Below are 24,951 nucleotides of genomic sequence, written 5' to 3' on the forward strand. Positions count from 1 at the left end.
CACACACACACACACACAGACACTCACACACACACTCACTCACAGACACACAGACACTCACACAGACACTCACACACATACACATCACATACATTCACGAATTATTTTAATAAATAAACATTTTCCACCCAGCCTCCCTACCTGGAGAGCTGGTGTGGATGAGGAGTCATTCCAGTGGGGCTGCTGGGCGGCGGGCGGCAGTGCTGAGATCAGACACGGCGAGGGAGCTCTAACCTCTCTGCTCTGCTCCCTCGCGCGCTGTCTGGTGATGCCGCGGGAGCAGGATTATGACGTCATATCCCGCGCCAGGGGTCGAGATGGTGGCCGGCAGGAGGGAGAGCTTCCCTCCTGCCGGTCACTGAAATCTTGCGCCCCCAGAGCCGGTGCGCCCTAAGGCGGCCGTGTGTGCCGCCTTATGGACGCGCCGGCCCTGGGAGGAACATAATGCGTATGCATGGCAACCACATTAGACCTTCCCTCAATGCTTTCCTATGGGGTTTTCCTTGACAATGGATCTATGTATGTATATGTCGATGTGTGTTTGAGTGAGTTTAGTGAATAATGCTGATTTACTCAAACTCATTTATTTTTGCAAATTAAATCTAAGATGTAAATGTATTGCTAAAATAGCTGCGCTAGAAAATTCTCAAATGAAACTATAGTAGAGCCTGACTATTTTAGCCTTGATTATGCAGTTTGGATTACATTCACAAAAATTCAGAATTTATTTATTATTTTTTAGACTATTTACATTTTTTTACTGCAGCCGTGAGTTAAGAGCATACCCTTGGACTTATACTATGAATACACCTTGTCTTATTACGGATTAGATATACTTACCCTTTTATATACATGCTGGGTACAAAGTGAATAAAATAAATACAATTGAAACAAGGGGATAAATATAAATGAGATATAAAGCCCTCAAGGTATTCTGCTTTATTCAATATATAAATATATACACACAGGTCTCGAGATAAACAGCATGAATGCGTTCCGGTGTGGGTGTCTGCGTTCTCGTGTGTTAATCTAATAGTTATAAATATTGGACGGATTTCGCTGTGATAACATAGCCCCAGGACTCCATGCGTTCCTAATCTGAAGGATTCATTTGCATGAGAGTAAATCAGTAAAAGTAGGATATCCACATACACACTATTGTCTCCCCACCCCTCCAAACCCCCTTTCTGCCTTAAAATAATATTCTTATAGAGTCCGTAGTGAGCATGCAATGAAGCAGCTGTGTTTTTATTACTGTCACTGTATGTCTGTATAAACTGAAATCCCAGCAAGGGTAGAGCAGCACATATGGTTGAGCGCAACAACAGACGTACATTGCCAATGTCTCTCCCATTGGTTCCAGACGGAGATCGGGATTTTTACAGACACTTATTTGCTGAAGACATCACTTAACTCTCAGGCTGCCCGTGCTTTAACTGTCACAAGTAATTAGCTCTTGTTGCTAATCAATATATACTTTTTTTTTTTAATTCAGAAAATTAGCTGCAGTGGCCTGGAATGTCCCTTTAGCCCCTTTAAAGTGGCACTGTCACCTCCTCCCCCCCCTCGAAAAAATTATATTTTATAGTGATAGAATCTTCATGAAATACTCGTTTTGACTGTGTTAAAATTTAACTGAAATACCAATCCAGTTAGGAAATATACAGAGACAAAGTAAGGACTACTTTGGTTATAGGACTCTGTTTATTTCCTCCGCCTGATTTTCCTAGCCTCTAGGGGGAGCTACAGAGTCAATCCCTGCTGCTGCCACCAGTGACGTCTGCAGGGAATTGACTGTCTCTTTCATAGACCTCAATGCCGTACTCTCGCATGACATCAGCAGCGCCAAGGGGTTGAAAAGGACACGCTAGAACAAGATAGTCATGCCCGGGATGGTCAGGTTCATACAAGTAAATCTTACCTTTACCTGCCTCCCAGGCCTCTGGATCCTCAGAGACTGTGTCACCTTCGGGGGTCTTTGCGAATTCGTCAGAGTCCCCAGACAGAGACAGTGCCGCTTTAACCCCTAAACATTGTAGCAGTCTACTAGAAGTTATGGTTCCCAGGAATGTGTATCTCATGTCTGCTTATAAAATAACTGTTGATCCAATCTGTGCCTCTTCCGATAAAAGTAATTTTCCATTAATGTCTTATTCAGTGACCTTTATCGAAGCGCTCTTTGATGCTCTCAGGTGTCTGTACAGCTTCCATTCCTTTGTCTATAACTTGATTCCCAGACAACTGACAAATTTGCTATTCAGCTCCCTACTGCTAATGTGACAGCTGCAACAATAAAACTCTTCCGGCATGTTCTCTTCAAAGGGCGAACTGGCATAAATAGATATTTATACAGACATAGAGGGTAACGCGGAACTCTATGCCCAATTATATGAACATCTGCAAATATAATGATCATCACCTTTTTATGCTGTTCCATGTTTTTTAAATGTATTACAAAGTAAAATCAGGGCCGGACTGGGATTAAAAAGCAGCCCTGGAAAATATTTTCATACCAGCCCCAAAATGCGTCAGTACTGTGTGCAGATATACAAGTGGAAAGATACATTTGAAATTTAAATTTATTTTTCCAATATTGACTGCACTTACGTGATTTTATTTTAAGTGGAACAGAATACACTCATCGATTCAGCCCCATTACCTTAATATCTTGTGAAAAGCCTGGTAATAGGACTCAAGTGCTGACTTTAGGTTGTTGTACTTCTGCTTAAATAGTTATTTTGTTTATTCTTAAAGGGACACGCCAGACTCCTAAAGCACTGGAGCTTGCTGAAGCACTTTAAGGGTCAACTGCATGTCCCTCTTGTTACATACTAAGAAACCACTCACTTTAGCTATTCCAATAGCCTCACCTCTCTTCTCCAGCTCCACCCCCTCTCCACTAGCTCCACCCCCTCTCCCCACTTGCTCTATACCCCTCTCTCCTCCAGCTCCACTCTCTCTCCCCACTAGCTTCATATCCCTCTCGGCTCCAGCTCCACTCTCTCTCCCCACTAGCTTCATACCCCTTCCCTCACTAGCTCTATACCCCTCTCTCCTCCAGATCCACCCCCTCTCCCCACTAGCTTCATATCCCTCTCGGCTCCAGCTCCACTCTCTCTCCCTACTAGCATAACCCCCTCTCCCCACTAGCTTCATATCCCTCTCGGCTCCAGCTCCACTCTCTCTCCCCACTAGCTTCATACCCCTTCCCTCACTAGCTCTATACCCCTCTCTCCTCCAGCTCCACTCTCTCTCCCCACTAGCTTCATATCCCTCTCGGCTCCAGCTCCACTCTCTCTCCCCACTAGCTTCATACCCCTTCCCTCACTAGCTCTATACCCCTCTCTCCTCCAGATCCACCCCCTCTCCCCACTAGCTTCATATCCCTCTCGGCTCCAGCTCCACTCTCTCTCCCTACTAGCATAACCCCCTCTCCCCACTAGCTTCATATCCCTCTCGGCTCCAGCTCCACTCTCTCTCCCCACTAGCTTCATACCCCTTCCCTCACTAGCTCTATACCCCTCTCTCCTCCAGATCCACCCCCTCTCCCCACTAGCTTCATATCCCTCTCGGCTCCAGCTCCACTCTCTCTCCCTACTAGCATCACCCCCTCTCCCCACTAGCTCTATACCTCTCTCTCCTCCCGCTCCACCCCGTCTCCCCACTAGCTCTATACCCCTCTCTCCTCCAGCTCCACCCCCTCTCCCCACTAGCTTCATATCCCTCTCTGCTCCAGCTCCACCCCCTCTCCCCACCAGCATCACCCCCTCTCCCCACTAGCTCTATACCCCTCTCTCCTCCAGCTCCACCCCCTCTCCCCACTAGCTTCATATCCCTCTCTGCTCCAGCTCCACCCCCTCTCCCCACTAGCATCACCCCCTCTCCCCACTAGCTCTATACCCCTCTCTCCTCCTGCTCCACTCTCTCTCCCCACTAGCTTCATACCCCTCTCACCTCCAGCTCCACTCCCTCTCCCCATTAGCTTCAAACCTCCTTCTGCTCCAGCTCCACCCCCTCCCCACTAGCTCCATACCCCTCTCCCTTCAGCCCCATCTCCCTATCCTCCAGCTTCTTCTCCCTCTCTCCCCTCTAGCTTCATCTTCCTCTCATTTTATAGCTTCATCTCCCTCTCTCTTCCCAGCTCCATCTTCCTTTCTCCTCAAATCTTCATCTCCCTCTCTCTCCTCCATCATCATCTCCCTCTCCCCTATATCTACCTAAAGGAACATTCTATTATTGTATTACACACACAAACCTATATGTCTAGCATTAGAGTGCTCTTCGGCCTATGTAGATTCTGGGCAGATTGTAAAAGTAAAATAAAGATTTTCACCTTCTCGTGCTGTGCTGGTCTCGCTGCGCTAGTTTCTTTGCAGCAGAACCGCTACATTAAGTGGAAGTGGTTCTCCTGCTTTGCGTGTCCCTTTAATGGCAGGACGGAGGCAGAATCTTTAGCAAGAGGCAGAGCAACAATGAAAAGATAGAATCTACATCGATCCTAAACATAACAAAAGAACCAGGGTCTTCAGAAGTAGGACATTCAACATTCTTTCACCTGCCAAGGTCAAGAAATAAAGCATTCTAGGACTTCAATATAGCAATTCAGGTAGTGAATCTAGGGGTCTAATGTTTCTCAAAAACTTCCAACACAGTTAAATATATAATGTTAATGTATGTGTGTGTAAATGCAGATGTTAGTTTTCAGTATTCAGTGTTTAAATGCATATATATATATATATATATATATATATATATATATATATATATATATGTGTGTGTGTGTAAACAATATAAATATGTCATTTATATTATATCTTTATTTATCGTTTCTAAATTACAATTGTTTATGGAGTGGAGTCTAACGGAGAAGGGAATGGAGTTCAACGGGAACAAGAAGTCTTTAAGACAAGTATCAGAGGTAGATGCAGGGCTTCGGCAGAGCGTAGGGGTCTAGATGGGACATATTTGTGTATTAGTGAGGATAGGTAGGTCGGAGCAGCATTGTGTAGAGATTTGTAAGCAAGTATCAGGAACTTAAATAGAGCCCTATATCTTACAGGAAGCCAATGTAGGGACTGACAAAGGGAGGAGGTGTGGGAGGTACGGGCTGACAGGAAGATGAGCCTCGCCGCTGCATTCCTTATAGACTGTAACGGGGCAAGTTGGGAACAAGTAAGACCACTGAGAAGCGGATTACAGTAGTCAAGGCGAGAGAGGACAGCGGCATGGACATGCACCTAAGCAGTATCAGACATTAAGTAGGGGCGGTTAGAAGTGGCAGTATTTGGCGATTGATTGGACATGAGGGGTGAAGGAGAGGTCAGAGTCAAAGAGAACACCTAAGCAGCGAGCCTGCGATGGTAGATCTATTGCCTTCGAGGGACACTGACAAGGGAGTAGCAACACTTGAGGGAGGGAAGACCAGAGGTTCTGTTTTGGACAGGTTAAGTTTAGGGAAATGAAAAGCCATCCAGTTGGAAATAGCAGAGAGGCATCAGAGACATGAGTCAAGAGGGGTGGTGAGAAATCAGGGGAGGACAGGTAAATTTGCGTGTCATTCGCATGGAAATTGTACTGGAAGCCAAAGGAGCTGATGAGTTTACCAAGGGAGGTATAGATTCAGTATAGATTGAGAACAATAGGGGACCAAGGACAGACCCTTGGGGATCACCAACATAGAGGGATTGGGGATAAGAGGCAGAGCCAGAGAAAGAAACACTGAAAGAGCGCTGGAACAGGTAGGAAGAACACCAGGAGAGAGTGGTATCTCGTAGACCGAGATTACGGAGGATGAAAAGAAGCTGTTTTTGATCAATATTGTTAAAAGCAGCAGAAAGGTCAAGGAGAATTAGGATAGAGTAGTGGCCATAGGAGTTTGCAGTGATAAGATCATTGGATATTTTGGTCACAGCTGTTTCAACAGAGTGACGAGTGCGGAATCCAGATTGAAGCGGGTCAAGCAGAGAGTTGGATCAAAGAAGTCTGTCAATCTTGCATACACAACTCTCTCAAGGATCTTCAAAGCAAACGGCAGTAGTGAGATAAGGCGGTAGTTAGACAGGGAAAATAGGGTCAAGGTTGGGCTTTTTCAGAATCGGGGTTATGGATTATGGATATTGCATGTTTGAAGGGTAGAGGATATATACCAGAGGAGAAGGAGCGATTTAAATTTTAAGTGAGAGGAGAGGAGCAAGAGAAGAAGAAAAGTGCGGATGAGATTGGAGGAAATAGGATCGAGGGAACAGGTGGTGGGGCCGGACCCACAAGCTCGAACCCCGAGTAGCTTGAACCTCCTGGTGTACATATTACATATGATATATATAAGAACTGAACGATTTTTGTCTTCTACGATCCAATCCCACATTTCTCATAGTCTACTCTGTTGAATTATTAACATCTATGGAGAGTAGGATTTTATAGTTCAAATATAGTTCTACCCACAATAAATGTTAGTATAATAATAAAAAAAAAAAAACATAGACTAAAAAATTATGTTCTGAGTACCAGGCTATGTAAAATATTTCAACAAACTATAATTTTCTTGGACCAAGAAGGTGTTAATACGTCATCTTGACCCGATCAAAAGATCAAGTCTGTAAAGAAGAAACATGTTGTATCACTAATAAACGTAAAGTGCTTTGCTGTGATATAATATTATTGGATACATTTAAAGACTAATGATTTAACCTCAGTGCCCGATAACTGCTAAATTATCTTGCAGAGAACAGAGGTCAAATCGAGAAAGGCTTTTAACCCCTTAAGGGCCAAACTTCTGGAATAAAAGGGAATCATGACATGTCACACATGTCATGTGTCCTTAAAGGGTTAAACAAAGACTAGATGTAGACGTTCATTCCTCTTTTTACGATTTTCAGTGGCGATTACACATTCACATAACTTGCTAGGGGCTGTGTCATGTATTTATTTTTTCTATTGTACATAAAAATCCTTTCTATTACTAAAACAAATGAAATCTATTACTTGCTGAGTTAATTTAAATGGAAGTGACCTATATTATTCTGTATATCCCTCCAGCACAACGCAACACAGATAAAGAAGTCACTGACAGAAATAAGCTATGGGGCACTCTTTGTCCCTCCCTCAGCAGGGTGGCATACGGACAAAGATATGGGGGCTGTAAGAATTGTCTCTGTGTCCTCGAAGTGATGCCAGGATCCAGGCAGATGGGAGCCAGGGTGTTTAGATGGTCTCAACACCAGACCTACAAAATGGGAGAACTGACTTTCACTCATCCCCTCCACAATGTTGTATCTCCCCATCCCTAATTATTTCAGCTATTTAAATTTGAGATTGTTGCTTCATTGTTTCTGCTTATTTTGTTAACTCTTTGTAAGTTAAGAGTGTGTCATCTCCTTTCCAAAAAAGTAGACAAAATTAGAAAGTAATGAGACCCAAGAATACAAACTGATACACACCACTCTCAACAAAATAAAACATTTCAATTTTTTTTTTTTTTTTTACATTTTTGTATCTTTGAGAAAATGTTAGCACAATGATAATATCAAGTTAAATCGTTATTAAGAAGTTAAGGATATTTCTGTATAATACTGCTTTGAACGATTGTATAGAAGGAAACAAAATAAATAAACAACAGACAGACTGACAAACAAAACCACCTGTAAATGGTATTTATTTACTGTATTTAATTAAACAAACGAGGAAGTGTGGAAGTCTACCCTGGTGGCTTGGTTCATATTGTGCCCAAATATCCGATACCCAACACAAGATTTAAGGATTTATGGAGCTAAAATTGATGGGCCTAATGAGAGAAGTTAAACTTACATTTCAATCGTAATGGTTACTGTTATGGATTACATGTGTGACATATAGGTGTTGACTGTACATACACCATCTTGTTCAACTGCAATGTCATATTTCTGTATATATGACTGCACACCCAGGAACACAGCCACCACATACGGTGACTTGGAAGTATGGTTCATGGAATAAATTGAAAAAAATATTTTTTTTTTACATGACTGCGGACCAAATTACATTCCTGTTACCCCCCCCCCCCCCCCAGCAATGACATGAAGCCTGAGTATTGGATAAGGGCAATGGCCACAGCTTTATTTCATTTTAACTTTAAACACCGCCAACATTATCACCACCTGTCAGCTGTTGGGGTGACTACCCGACAGACAGATAAAACCGTGTATTTCCAAAGTCCGTACAGCCTGCCTTCCGCCATCAGCCCTAGCCGTCTGCGACTCCCCAAAGCCTTGTCTCGTGAATTACTTGCGCTGGCCAGGAACTCCGCCTTAGCTGTGACAAAAGGAGAACAAAAAAAACCAACACTACAGAAATACACCAACATTCATAACCATAGGGTAGGCAGGGAGGGAGGGAAAAACCTGTTCCTAGCCTTCCTTCTGCGAATGGTGAGTGCCCTCCCCTCTACACCCCTTCTTATACCATCCCATCTCTTCAATATAGTATCGCTCTCTATCCCAACCCTTACTGTAGCAGTCATGCTTACCCTTCCTTACAGTCCAGGGGATCCCTTTGTGGCTTCTTCGGACCTATTTTAAGTCATGGTCCTCCATTATCCCCAATGTTAAGTATTGGAATTTGGAATCCTCTGGTAGATTAACTGCTATAAACTACAAACGCCATTACACTGAGGCAGTTTTAGGCTCGCTGAGCATGAAAAGAACTGAATACCAATTATTGAAGAGGTTTGGGACTCTGGTGCGGAGCAATTGAAATGCTGATTATGATTTAGCATTTCGCGAAGTACCTGCCAACATTTGTAAAAAAAAATGTTTACATTTATTTCGATAGTTGTATGCAGTATTAAGCAGTCATCTTTAAAGAAAACCCAAACATTATTCTTGGTAACCAGACTGAGACATGACATATACTTTGTGTTTCTTTTTGCAGGGTGACAATTCAGAAAGGGTACCATGCATGTCATTTGTCACATATTCTGCTGCCGCAGGGCAATAGAAACAGAAAGGTTCGAAGGTCTCAATGGGCTTTTTGTCACACGGTGACAGTGACAGAAAACCTGTCTATGTTGCTCGTGTCTCCGAAAAAAATCTTTTAAACAGCATTAGTAATCTCATAATCATTGTGGCAAACACTACTTGTAGTCATTGGTAAGTTATCACACAGACACACAATAAATTAACGTAGCTTTTTAAAAGAAATGTATTATTGTTTTGTTTAGTTTTTTTTTTTTTTAACGATATACTATCTTAGTTGTTAATGGTTTTTGTTAACCCCTCTTGTGCCAAATGAGAATAAAATAAGCTATGTGTACACCTTTAAAATGTATCTCAGTTCTAATTAGAATGTAGCTAACTCGTAATATTCATTCTTCTTCTTCCTCTCTTCTGCTATCATCGTCTCCCTTTCCTCATCTGTTTCCATCCCTGTGTCTCCTGTCCTGTCTCCATACCCACCACTCTGCCTCCCTCCCTTCTTTCACATCAGGCGGAGTTTCCAATCCCCAGCAGAGAGACCTCATTCTCTTGCAGGAAAACACACAGAGCTTGTTAGGATGAGGTGAGTCTGGGCTCCGAGATCTGTGACATCCCCTCAGTCCATGAATAATACCAGCAGGACCGACGAGATACAGGGAGGCATCCCTTTCGCACATCATCTTGTCTCCATGACTCGGTCTGACAGACGTTCTCCTGTCACCAGCACAACTTTCTGCTGCGTGGGGGCTTGTAGGGAAGCAGAAGCCTGTTGCTTACAAAGGAATCTTATCTTTGGGTCCACCTGATCTCCTGATACCAGACTCTAAGCTGGGTTCTGGATGCCCAAATATATCTCATATATAACACAATGGAATCGATATAAAAGACAGATGACGCAGGTAATACACTATGTTTCTGAATATTCTAATATCATTCTGTAAACGTGGGATTGTTCTAACCGGTGTCTGATAAAAGGAACAGTTGGGACATATTGGTTTTTAAATTGGCACATATTTAGGGCTCTCGGTTGGATGGTATATATTGTGCACTTTTTCAAGCAGGGTAATTGTATAGTTGGGTTTACCCCTAAATAAAATAAATAAAGAGGTTGCTGTGCCTTGTTTCCAAATCCCTTCTGGGAAATGTTGATCTCTAGAAAGAGCTTTCCTTACAGAGGGATTCCCCAAGGCTTTGCTTTACTGCTGCCCTGAGGAGTCATATCTCTGTAGCTGGCTTGGACAGCTCACTTATATTTCTATACGACACCCAAGGCCATAGTTATCAAGCCAAGACTGAGGCAAAGGGATGCACATGGAGCAGTTGCCATGGAGACCAATAGAATGTTTCTGCCAACTGCTCCAAATCCAGCACTCTGCGCCACATTTGCTGAATATGGCCCCGTGTCTTGAATTTAACACCCATTGTGTCCTGACTTACTGCTTACCTCACTTTTACTACACCTGTTCCACAACAACACACACAAAACAAAACAGACCAACACAACCTTACACAGGTGCGTGGGTACAGACTAATGAATGAGGGCGGTATCGGAATTTGAAACCCTCTGCTAGTTTATCTGCTATAAACTACCAGTGCCATCACGCTGAGGCAGTCTGAGGCTCGCTGAGCATGATAGGAGTTAAACCCTAGAGTTGCCTGCCCAAGACAAAAACCGACCGAAGCCCTGCCTTGAGTTGTACCTATAACTATTATGCTATTTTTTAATATTATACTATTTTACTATTATAGTATTTTATCACACTGAGCCCCATCCATCTGGTAATAAACATTGGGTGTGCCCTTTGGGATGCTGTACTCAGATCTTTAGGAACTCCCAAACCCTCACACCGTTCTATCTAGAAATCATTTCTTATTTTTTTTTTTTGGGGGGGGGGGGGACATTTAATCCATTTTCAGCCTGTGATGTGTCCTTTGCTAGAATTCTAAGAGTTAACTCCAGTCTCCAGATTGTTCTGCAGGGAAAGATCACATCACAAGCCCAGACCACCGGGGGTTAATTCTCCAGCACTCAACAAAACAAGCAGCTTCAGCAAAAGAGACGTTAAATATCCAATTATACATGAATGGATTCATCAAGCTGTCGGTCCTTTTTTCCCGGCAGTAACCCATCACGCTAGTGGGGTAAAGCGACAGCCTGTGATGTACACCTTTAATAAAAAGATGTGTGTTTGTAATTAAACATAGTCTTACACAAATCGGAAGGAACAGAGCTCTCTGGATAAAAGCCAGTAGTGTTTCAGAGTTATTAGAGGTACATACTATTTGCACCCAGAGATTGCTAAAACTGTACACTACAACCACTCCCTAAAACCCCCATTCTAAAAAGATTGCAACAGTATCCTGTAACCTGTATATCAAAATCCATTCTAATCCTACCTCTTATCACTGCTACATAGTATTATAATGTCAAATGTTACATTCTAATCATTCTATATAATATCTTACCTACATCCCTTATATAGGAACATTCTAATCATTCTATATAATATCTTACCTACATCATATATATAGGAACATTCTAATCATTCTATATAATATCTTACCTACATCCCTTATATAGGAACATTCTAATCATTCTATATAATATCTTACCTACATCCCTTATATAGGAACATTCTAATCATTCTATGTAATATCTTACCTACATCATATATAGGTACATTCTAATCATTCTATATAATATCTTACCTACATCCCTTATATAGGAACATTCTAATCATTCTATGTAATATCTTACCTACATCATATATAGGTACATTCTAATCATTCTATATAATATCTTACCTACACCCCTTATATAGGAACATTCTAATCATTCTATATAATATCTCACCTATATCCCTTGTATAGAAACATTCTAATAATTCTATATAATATCTTACCTACATCCCTTATATATGAACATTCTAATCATTCTATATCATATCTTACCTACATCCCGTATATAGGAACATTCTAATCATTCTATGTAATATCTTACCTACATCCCTTATATAGGAACATTCTAATCATTCTATGTAATATCTTACCTACATCCCTTATATAGGTACATTCTAATCATTCTATGTAATATCTTACCTACATCATATATATAGGAACATTCTAATCATTCTATGTAATATCTTACCTACATCCCTTATATAGGAACATTCTAATCATTCTATGTAATATCTTACCTACATCCCGTACATAGGAACATTCTAATCATTCTATATAATATCTTACCTACATCCCTTATATAGGAACAATCTAATCATTCTATATATCTTACCTACAACGCATATATAGGAACATTCTAATCATTCTAAATATCTTACCTACATCCCTTATATATGAACATTCTAATAATTCTATATAATATCCTAACTACATCCCTTATATACGAACATTCTCATAATTCTATATAATATCCTACCTACATCCCTTCTATAGGAAAATTCTAATCATTCTATATATATTCTTACCTACATCCCTTATATAGGAACATTCTAATCATTCTATATAATATCTTACCTACATCACATATATTGGAACATTCTAATCATTCTATATAATATCTTACCTACATCATATATATAGGAACATTCTAGTCATTCTATATAATATCTTACCTACACCCCTTATATAGGAACATATATAGGATCATTCTAATCATTCTATATAATATCTTACCTACATCCCTTATATAGGAACATTCTAATAATTCTATATACTATCCTACCTACATCCCTTATATAGGAACATTCTAATAATTCTATATAATATCCTACCTACATCCCTTATATAGGAACATTCTAATCATTCTATATAATATCTTACCTACATCATATATATAGGTTAGGTACATTCTAATCATTCCATATAATATCTTACCTACATCCCTTACATAGGAACATTCTAATCATTTTTTATAATATCTTACCTACATCCCTTATATAGGAACATTCTAATCATTCTATGTAATATTTTATCTACATCCCTTCATCGGTACATTCTAATCATTCCATATAATATCTTACCTACATCCCTTATATGGGAACATTCTAATGATTCTATATAATACCTTACCTACATCCCTTATATAGGGACATTCTAATCATTCTATGTAATATCTTACCTACATCCCTTATATAGGAACATTCTAACCATTCTATATAATATCTTACCTACATCCCTTATATAGGAACATTCTAATCATTCTATGTAATATCTTCCCTACATCCCTTATATAGGAACATTCTAAACATTCTATATAATATCTTACCTACACCCCTTATATAGGAACATTCTAATCATTCTATATAATATCTTACCTACATCCCTTATATAGGAACATTCTAATCATTCTATATATCTTACCTACAACACATATATAGGAACATTCTAATCATTCTAAATATCTTACCTACATCCCTTATATAGGAACATTCTAATAAATCTATATACCATGCTACCTACATTCCTTATATAGGAACATTCTAATAATTCTATATAATATCCTACCTACATCACATATATTGGAACATTCTAATCATTCTATATAATATCTTACCTACATTCCTTATATAGGAACATTCTAATCATTCGATATAACATCTTACCTACATCACATATATTGGAACATTCTAATCATTCTATATAATATCTTACCTACATTCCTTATATAGGAACATTCTAATCATTCTATATAACATCTTACCTACATTCCTTATATAGGAATATTCTAATCATTCTATATAATATCTTACCTACATCATATATATAGGAACATTCTAGTCATTCTATATAATATCTTACCTACATCCCTTGTATAGGAACATTCTAATCATTCTATATAATATCTTACCTACATCCCTTACATAGGAACATTCTAATCATTCTATATAATATCTTACCTACATCCCTTATATAGGAACATTCTAATCATTCTATGTAATATCTTATCTACATCCCTTCATAGGAACATTCTAATCATTCTATATAATATCTTACCTACATCCCTTATATAGGAACAATCTAATTATTCTATATAATATCTTACCTACATTCCTTATATAGGAACATTCTAATCATTCTATATAACATCTTACCTACATCACATATATTGGACCATTCTAATCATTCTATATAATATCTTACCTACATTCCTTATATAGGAACATTCTAATCATTCTATATACTATCTTACCTACATTCCTTATATAGGAATATTCTAATCATTCTGTATAATATCTTACCTACATCATATATATAGGAACATTCTAGTCATTCTATATAATATCTTACCTACATCCCTTGTATAGGAACATTCTAATCATTCTATATAATATCTTACCTACATCCCTTATACAGGAACATTCTAATCATTCTATATAATATCTTACCTACATCCCTTATATAGGGACATTCTAATAATTCTTTATACTATCCTACATACATCCCTTATATAGGAACATTCTAATAATTCTATGTAATATCCTACCTACATCATATATATAGGAACATCCCTTATATAGGAACATTCTAATCATTCTATATAATATCTTACCTACATTCCTTATATAGGAACATTCTAATCATTCTATATAACATCTTACCTACATCACATATATTGGAACATTCTAATCATTCTATATAATATCTTACCTACATTCCTTATATAGGAACATTCTAATTTTTCTATATAATATCTTACCTACATCATATAAATAGGAACATTCTAGTCATTCTATATAATATCTTACCTACATCCCTTATACAGGAACATTCTAATCATTCTATATAATATCTTACCTACACCCCTTACATTGGAACATTCGAATCATTCTATATAATATCTCACCTATATCCCTTATATAGGAACATTCTAATCATTCTATATATCTTACCTACAACGCATACATAGGAACATTCTAATCATTCTAAATATCTTACCTACATCCCTTATATATGAACATTCTAATAATTCATTATAATATCCTAACTACATCCCTTATATACGAACATTCTCATAATTCTATATAATATCCTACCTACATCCCTTATATAGGAAAATTCTAATCATTCTATATAATATCTTACCTACATCCCTTATATAGGAACATTCTAATCATTCTATATAATATCTTACCTACATCACATATATTGGAACATTCTAATCATTCTATATAATATCTTACCTACATCATATATATAGGAACATTCTAGTCATTCTATATAATATCTTACCTACACCCCTTATATAGGAACATATATAGGATCATTCTAATCATTCTATATAATATCTTACCTACATCCCTTATATAGGAACATTCTTATCATTCTATATTTCTTACCTACAACACATATATATGAACATTCTAATCATACTAAATATCTTACCTGCTACATCCCTTATATAGGAACATTCTAATAATTCTATATACTATCCTACCTACATCCCTTATATAGGAACATTCTAATAATTCTATATAATATCCTACCTACATCCCTTATATAGGAACATTCTAATCATTCTATATAATATCTTACCTACATCATATATATAGGTACATTCTAATCATTCCATATAATATCTTACCTACATCCCTTACATAGGAACATTCTACTCATTCTATATAATATCTTACCTACATCCCTTATATAGGAACATTCTAATCATTCTATGTAATATCTTATCTACATCCCTTCATAGGAACATTCTATTCATTCTATATAATATCTTACCTACATCCCTTATATGGGAACATTCTAATGATTCTATATAAAACCTTACCTACATCCCTTATATAGGAACATTCTAATCATTCTATGTAATATCTTACCTACATCCCTTATATAGGAACATTCTAACCATTCTATATAATATCTTACCTACATCCCTTATATAGGAACATTCTAATCATTCTATGTAATATCTTACCTACATCCCTTATATAGGAACATTCTAACCATTCTATATAATATCTTACCTACACCCCTTATATAGAAACATTCTAATCATTCTATATAATATCTTACCTACATCCCTTATATAGGAACATTCTAATCATTCTATATATCTTACCTACAACACATATATAGGAACATTCTAATCATTCTAAATATCTTACCTACATCCCTTATATAGGAACATTCTAATAAATCTATATACTATGCTACCTACATTCCTTATATAGGAACATTATAATAATTCTATATAATATCCTACCTACATCACATATATTGGAACATTCTAATCATTCTATATAATTTCTTACCTACATTCCTTATATAGGAACATTCTAATCATTCTATATAATATCCTACCTACATCACATATATTGGAACATTCTAATCATTCTATATAATATCTTACCTACATTCCTTATGTAGGAACATTCTAATCATTCTATATAACATCTTACCTACATTCCTTATATAGGAACATTCTTATCATTCTATATAATATCTTACCTACATTCCTTATATAGGAATATTCTAATCATTCTATATAATATCTTACCTACATCATATATATAGGAACATTCTAGTCATTCTATATAATATCTTACCTACATCCCTTGTATAGGAACATTCTAATCATTCTATATCATATCTTACCTACATCCCTTATACAGGAACATTCTAATCATTCTATATAATATCTTACCTACATCCCTTATAGGGACATTCTAATAATTCTTTATACTATCCTACATACATCCCTTATATAGGAACATTCTAATAATTCTATGTAATATCCTACCTACATCATATATATATAGGAACATCCCTTATATAGGAACATTCTAATCATTCTATATAATATCTTGCCTACATTCCTTATATAGGAACATTCTAATCATTCTATATAACATCTTACCTACATCACATATATTGGAACATTCTAATCATTCTATATAATATCTTACCTACATTCCTTATATAGGAACATTCTAATTATTCTATATAATATCTTACCTACATCATATATATAGGAACATTCTAGTCATTCTAAATAATATCTTACCTACATCCCTTATACAGGAACATTCTAATCATTCTATATAATATCTTACCTACATTCCTTATATAGGAACATTCTAATTATTCTATATGATATCTTACCTACATCATATATATAGGAATATTCTAGTCATTCTATATAATATCTTACCTACATCCCTTATACAGGAACATTCTAATCATTCTATATAATATCTTACCGACATCCCTTATATAGGAACATTCTAATCATTCTATATATCTTACCTACAACGCATATATAGGAACATTCTAATCATTCTAAATATCTTACCTATATCCCTTATATAGGAACATTCTAATAATTCTATATAATATCCTACCTACATCCCTTATATAGGAACATTCTAATCATTCTATATAATATCTTACCTACATCCCTTATATAGGAACATTCTAACCATTCCATATAATATCTTACCTACATTCCTTATATAGGAACATTCTAATCATTCTATATAATATCTTACCTACATCACATATATCGGAACATTCTAATCATTCTATATAATATCTTACCTACATCATATATATAGGAACATTCTAGTCATTCTATATAATATCTTTCCTACATCCCTTATATAGGAACATTCTTATCATTCTATATATCTTACCTACAACACATATATAGGAACATTCTAATCATTCTAAATATCTTACCTACATCCCTTATATAGGAACATTCTAATAATTCTATATACTATCCTACCTACATCCCTTATATAGGAACATTCTAATAATTCTATATAATATCCTACCTACATCCCTTATATAGGAACATTCTAATCATTCTATATAATATCTTACCTACATCCCTTATATAGGAACAATCTAATTATTCTATATAATATCTTACCTACATCCCTTGTATAGGAATATTCTAATAATTCTACATAACATCTTACCTACATCACATATATTGGAACATTCTAATCATTCTATATAATATCTTACCTACATTCCTTATATAGGAACATTCTAATTATTCTATATAATATCTTACCTACATCATATATATATAGGAACATTCTAGTCATTCTATATAATATCTTACCTACATCCCTTGTATAGGAACATTCTAATCATTCTATATAATATCTTACCTACATCACATATATAGGAACATTCTTATCATTCTATATAATACCTTACCTACATCCCGTATATAGGAACATTCTAATAATTCTATATACTATCCTACCTACATCCCTTATATAGGAACATTCTAATACCTCTATATAATATCCTACCTACATCCCTTATATAGGAACATTCTAATCATTCTATGTAATATCTTACCTACATCCCTTATATAGGAACATTCTAATCATTCTATGTAATATCTTACCTACATCCCTTATATAGGTACATTCTAATCATTCTATGTAATATCTTACCTACATCATATATATAGGAACATTCTAATCATTCTATGTAATATCTTACCTACATCCCTTATATAGGAACATTCTAATAATTCTATGTAATATCTTACCTACATCCCGTACATAGGAACATTCTAATCATTCTATATAATATCTTACCTACATCCCTTATATAGGAACAATCTAATTATTATATATAATATCTTACCTACATTCCTTATATAGGAACATTCTAATCATTCTATATAACATCTTACCTACATCACATATATTGGAACATTCTAATCATTCTATATAATATCTTACCTACATTCCTTATATAGGAACATTCTAATCATTCTATATAATATCTTACCTTACCTACATCCCTTACATAGGAACATTCTAATCATTCTATATAATATCTTACCTACATCCCTTATATAGGAACATTCTAATCATTCTATGTAATATCTTATCTACATCCCTTCATAGGAACATTCTAATCATTCTATATAATATCTTACCTACATCCCTTATATAGGAACAATCTAATTATTCTATATAATATCTTACCTACATTCCTTATATAGGAACATTCTAATCATTCTATATAACATCTTACCTACATCACATATATTGGACCATTCTAATCATTCTATATAATATCTTACCTACATTCCTTATATAGGAACATTCTAATCATTCTATATAATATCTTACCTACATTCCTTATATAGGAATATTCTAATCATTCTATATAATATCTTACCTACATCATATATATAGGAACATTCTAGTCATTCTATATAATATCTTACCTACATCCCTTGTATAGGAACATTCTAATCATTCTATATAATATCTTACCTACATCCCTTATACAGGAACATTCTAATCATTCTATATAATATCTTACCTACATCCCTTATATAGGGACATTCTAATAATTCTTTATACTATCCTACATACATCCCTTATATAGGAACATTCTAATAATTCTATGTAATATCCTACCTACATCATATATATAGGAACATCCCTTATATAGGAACATTCTAATCATTCTATATAATATCTTACCTACATTCCTTATATAGGAACATTCTAATCATTCTATATAACATCTTACCTACATCACATATATTGGAACATTCTAATCATTCTATATAATATCTTACCTACATTCCTTATATAGGAACATTCTAATTTTTCTATATAATATCTTACCTACATCATATATATAGGAACATTCTAGTCATTCTATATAATATCTTACCTACATCCCTTATACAGGAACATTCTAATCATTCTATATAATATCTTACCTACACCCCTTACATTGGAACATTCGAATCATTCTATATAATATCTCACCTATATCCCTTATATAGGAACATTCGACTCATTCTATATATCTTACCTACAACGCATATATAGGAACATTCTAATCATTCTAAATATCTTACCTACATCCCTTATATATGAACATTCTAATAATTCTATATAATATCCTAACTACATCCCTTATATACGAACATTCTCATAATTCTATATAATATCCTACCTACATCCCTTATATAGGAAAATTCTAATCATTCTATATAATATCTTACCTACATCCCTTATATAGGAACATTCTAATCATTCTATATAATATCTTACCTACATCACATATATTGGAACATTCTAATCATTCTATATAATATCTTACCCACATCATATATATAGGAACATTCTAGTCATTCTATATAATATCTTACCTACACCCCTTATATAGGAACATATATAGGATCATTCTAATCATTCTATATAATATCTTACCTACATCCCTTATATAGGAACATTCTTATCATTCTATATATCTTACCTACAACACATATATATGAACATTCTAATCATACTAAATATCTTACCTGCTACATCCCTTATATAGGAACATTCTAATAATTCTATATACTATCCTACCTACATCCCTTATATAGGAACATTCTAATAATTCTATATAATATCCTACCTACATCCCTTATATAGGAACATTCTAATCATTCTATATAATATCTTACCTACATCATATATATAGGTACATTCTAATCATTCCATATAATATCTTACCTACATCCCTTACATAGGAACATTCTACTCATTCTATATAATATCTTACCTACATCCCTTATATAGGAACATTCTAATCATTCTATGTAATATCTTATCTACATCCCTTCATAGGAACATTATATTCATTCTATATAATATCTTACCTACATCCCTTATATGGGAACATTCTAATGATTCTATATAATACCTTACCTACATCCCTTATATAGGAACATTCTAATCATTCTATGTAATATCTTACCTACATCCCTTATATAGGAACATTCTAACCATTCTATATAATATCTTACCTACATCCCTTATATAGGAACATTCTAATCATTCTATGTAATATCTTACCTACATCCCTTATATAGGAACATTCTAACCATTCTTCATAATATCTTACCTACACCCCTTATATAGAAACATTCTAATCATTCTATATAATATCTTACCTACATCCCTTATATAGGAACATTCTAATCATTCTATATATCTTACCTACAACACATATATAGGAACATTCTAATCATTCTAAATATCTTACCTACATCCCTTATATAGGAACATTCTAATAAATCTATATACTATGCTACCTACATTCCTTATATAGGAACATTATAATAATTCTATATAATATCCTACCTACATCACATATATTGGAACATTCTAATCATTCTATATAATTTCTTACCTACATTCCTTATATAGGAACATTCTAATCATTCTATATAATATCTTACCTACATCATATATATATAGGAACATTCTAGTCATTCTATATAATAGCTTACCTACATCCCTTGTATAGGAGCATTCTAATCATTCTATATACTATCCTACCTACATCCCGTATATAGGATTATTCTAATAATTCTATATAATATCCTACCTACATCCCTTATATAGGAACATTCTAATAAATCTGTATACTATGCTACCTACATTCCTTATATAGGAACATTCTAATAATTCTATATAATATCCTACCTACATCACATATATTGGAACATTCTAATCATTCTATATAATATCTTACCTACATTCCTTATGTAGGAACATTCTAATCATTCTATATAACATCTTACCTACAATTCTTATATAGGAACATTCTTATCATTCTATATAATATCTTACCTACATTCCTTATATAGGAACATTCTAGTCATTCTATATAATATCTTACCTACATCCCTTGTATAGGAACATTCTAATCATTCTACATAATATCTTACCTACATCCCTTATACAGGAACATTCTAATCATTCTATATAATATCTTACCTACATCCCTTATAGGGACATTCTAATAATTCTTTATACTATCCTACATACATCCCTTATATAGGAACATTCTAATAATTCTATGTAATATCCTACCTACATCATATATAGGAACATCCCTTATATAGGAACATTCTAATCATTCTATATAATATCTTGCCTACATTCCTTATATAGGAACATTCTAATCATTCTATATAACATCTTACCTACATCACATATATTGGAACATTCTAATCATTCTATATAATATCTTACCTACATTCCTTATATAGGAACATTCTAATTTTTCTATATAATATCTTACCTACATCATATAAATAGGAACATTCTAGTCATTCTATATAATATCTTACCTACATCCCTTATACAGGAACATTCTAATCATTCTATATAATATCTTACCTACACCCCTTACATTGGAACATTCGAATCATTCTATTTAATATCTCACCTATATCCCTTATATAGGAACATTCTAATCATTCTATATATCTTACCTACAACGCATACATAGGAACATTCTAATCATTCTAAATATCTTACCTACATCCCTTATATATGAACATTCTAATAATTCTATATAATATCCTAACTACATCCCTTATATACGAACATTCTCATAATTCTATATAATATCCTACCTACATCCCTTATATAGGAACATTCTAATCATTCTATATAATATCTTACCTACATCACATATATTGGAACATTCTAATCATTCTATATAATATCTTACCTACATTCCTTATATAGGAACATTCTAATCATTCGATATAACATCTTACCTACATCACATATATTGGAACATTCTAATCATTCTATATAATATCTTACCTACATTCCTTATATAGGAACATTCTAATCATTCTATATAATATCTTACCTACATTCCTTATATAGGAATATTCTAATCATTCTATATAATATCTTACCTACATCATATATATAGGAACATTCTAGTCATTCTATATAATATCTTACCTACATCCCTTGTATAGGAACATTCTAATCATTCTATATAATATCTTACCTACATCCCTTACATAGGAACATTCTAATCATTCTATATAATATCTTACCTACATCCCTTATATAGGAACATTCTAATCATTCTATGTAATATCTTATCTACATCCCTTCATAGGAACATTCTAATCATTCTATATAATATCTTACCTACATCCCTTATATAGGAACAATCTAATTATTCTATATAATATCTTACCTACATCCCTTATATAGGAACATTCTAATCATTCTATATATCTTACCTACAACGCATACATAGGAACATTCTAATCATTCTAAATATCTTACCTACATCCCTTATATATGAACATTCTAATAATTCTATATAATATCCTAACTACATCCCTTATATACGAACATTCTCATAATTCTATATAATATCCTACCTACATCCCTTATATAGGAAAATTCTAATCATTCTATATAATATCTTACCTACATCCCTTATATAGGAACATTCTAATCATTCTATATAATATCTTACCTACATCACATATATTGGAACATTCTAATCATTCTATATAATATCTTACCTACATCATATATATAGGAACATTCTAGTCATTCTATATAATATCTTACCTACACCCCTTATATAGGAACATATATAGGATCATTCTAATCATTCTATATAATATCTTACCTACATCCCTTATATAGGAACATTCTTATCATTCTATATTTCTTACCTACAACACATATATATGAACATTCTAATCATACTAAATATCTTACCTGCTACATCCCTTATATAGGAACATTCTAATAATTCTATATACTATCCTACCTACATCCCTTATATAGGAACATTCTAATAATTCTATATAATATCCTACCTACATCCCTTATATAGGAACATTCTAATCATTCTATATAATATCTTACCTACATCATATATATAGGTACATTCTAATCATTCCATATAATATCTTACCTACATCCCTTACATAGGAACATTCTACTCATTCTATATAATATCTTACCTACATCCCTTATATAGGAACATTCTAATCATTCTATGTAATATCTTATCTACATCCCTTCATAGGAACATTCTATTCATTCTATATAATATCTTACCTACATCCCTTATATGGGAACATTCTAATGATTCTATATAAAACCTTACCTACATCCCTTATATAGGAACATTCTAATCATTCTATGTAATATCTTACCTACATCCCTTATATAGGAACATTCTAACCATTCTATATAATATCTTACCTACATCCCTTATATAGGAACATTCTAATCATTCTATGTAATATCTTACCTACATCCCTTATATAGGAACATTCTAACCATTCTATATAATATCTTACCTACACCCCTTATATAGAAACATTCTAATCATTCTATATAATATCTTACCTACATCCCTTATATAGGAACATTCTAATCATTCTATATATCTTACCTACAACACATATATAGGAACATTCTAATCATTCTAAATATCTTACCTACATCCCTTATATAGGAACATTCTAATAAATCTATATACTATGCTACCTACATTCCTTATATAGGAACATTATAATAATTCTATATAATATCCTACCTACATCACATATATTGGAACATTCTAATCATTCTATATAATTTCTTACCTACATTCCTTATATAGGAACATTCTAATCATTCTATATAATATCTTACCTACATCATATATATATAGGAACATTCTAGTCATTCTATATAATATCTTACCTACATCCCTTGTATAGGAGCATTCTAATCATTCTATATACTATCCTACCTACATCCCGTATATAGGAACATTCTAATAATTCTATATAATATCCTACCTACATCCCTTATATAGGAACATTCTAATAAATCTATATACTATGCTACCTACATTCCTTATATAGGAACATTCTAATAATTCTATATAATATCCTACCTACATCACATATATTGGAACATTCTAATCATTCTATATAATATCTTACCTACATTCCTTATGTAGGAACATTCTAATCATTCTATATAACATCTTACCTACATTCCTTATATAGGAACATTCTTATCATTCTATATAATATCTTACCTACATTCCTTATATAGGAATATTCTAATCATTCTATATAATATCTTACCTACATCATATATATAGGAACATTCTAGTCATTCTATATAATATCTTACCTACATCCCTTGTATAGGAA

At 34.2% G+C, this 24,951-nt stretch overlaps 1 protein-coding gene across 3 annotated transcripts in view; it reads left to right on the plus strand.

Moving 5' to 3' along the window:
* The first annotated feature begins 9,479 nt into the window (after positions 1-9,479).
* LRRC3C (leucine rich repeat containing 3C) overlaps positions 9,480-24,951 on the plus strand; it is a 44,754-nt gene continuing 29,282 nt past the window's right edge. For all 3 annotated transcript variants that reach the window (XM_063425447.1, XM_063425448.1, XM_063425449.1), the window contains exon 1: positions 9,480-9,847. The gene's annotated coding sequence lies outside the window, so the exon portion shown is untranslated. The remainder of the gene's footprint in view (positions 9,848-24,951) is intronic.

Source organism: Pelobates fuscus, chromosome 6 (genome assembly GCF_036172605.1).
Source record: "Pelobates fuscus isolate aPelFus1 chromosome 6, aPelFus1.pri, whole genome shotgun sequence".
Taxonomy (NCBI): Eukaryota; Metazoa; Chordata; class Amphibia; order Anura; family Pelobatidae; genus Pelobates; species Pelobates fuscus.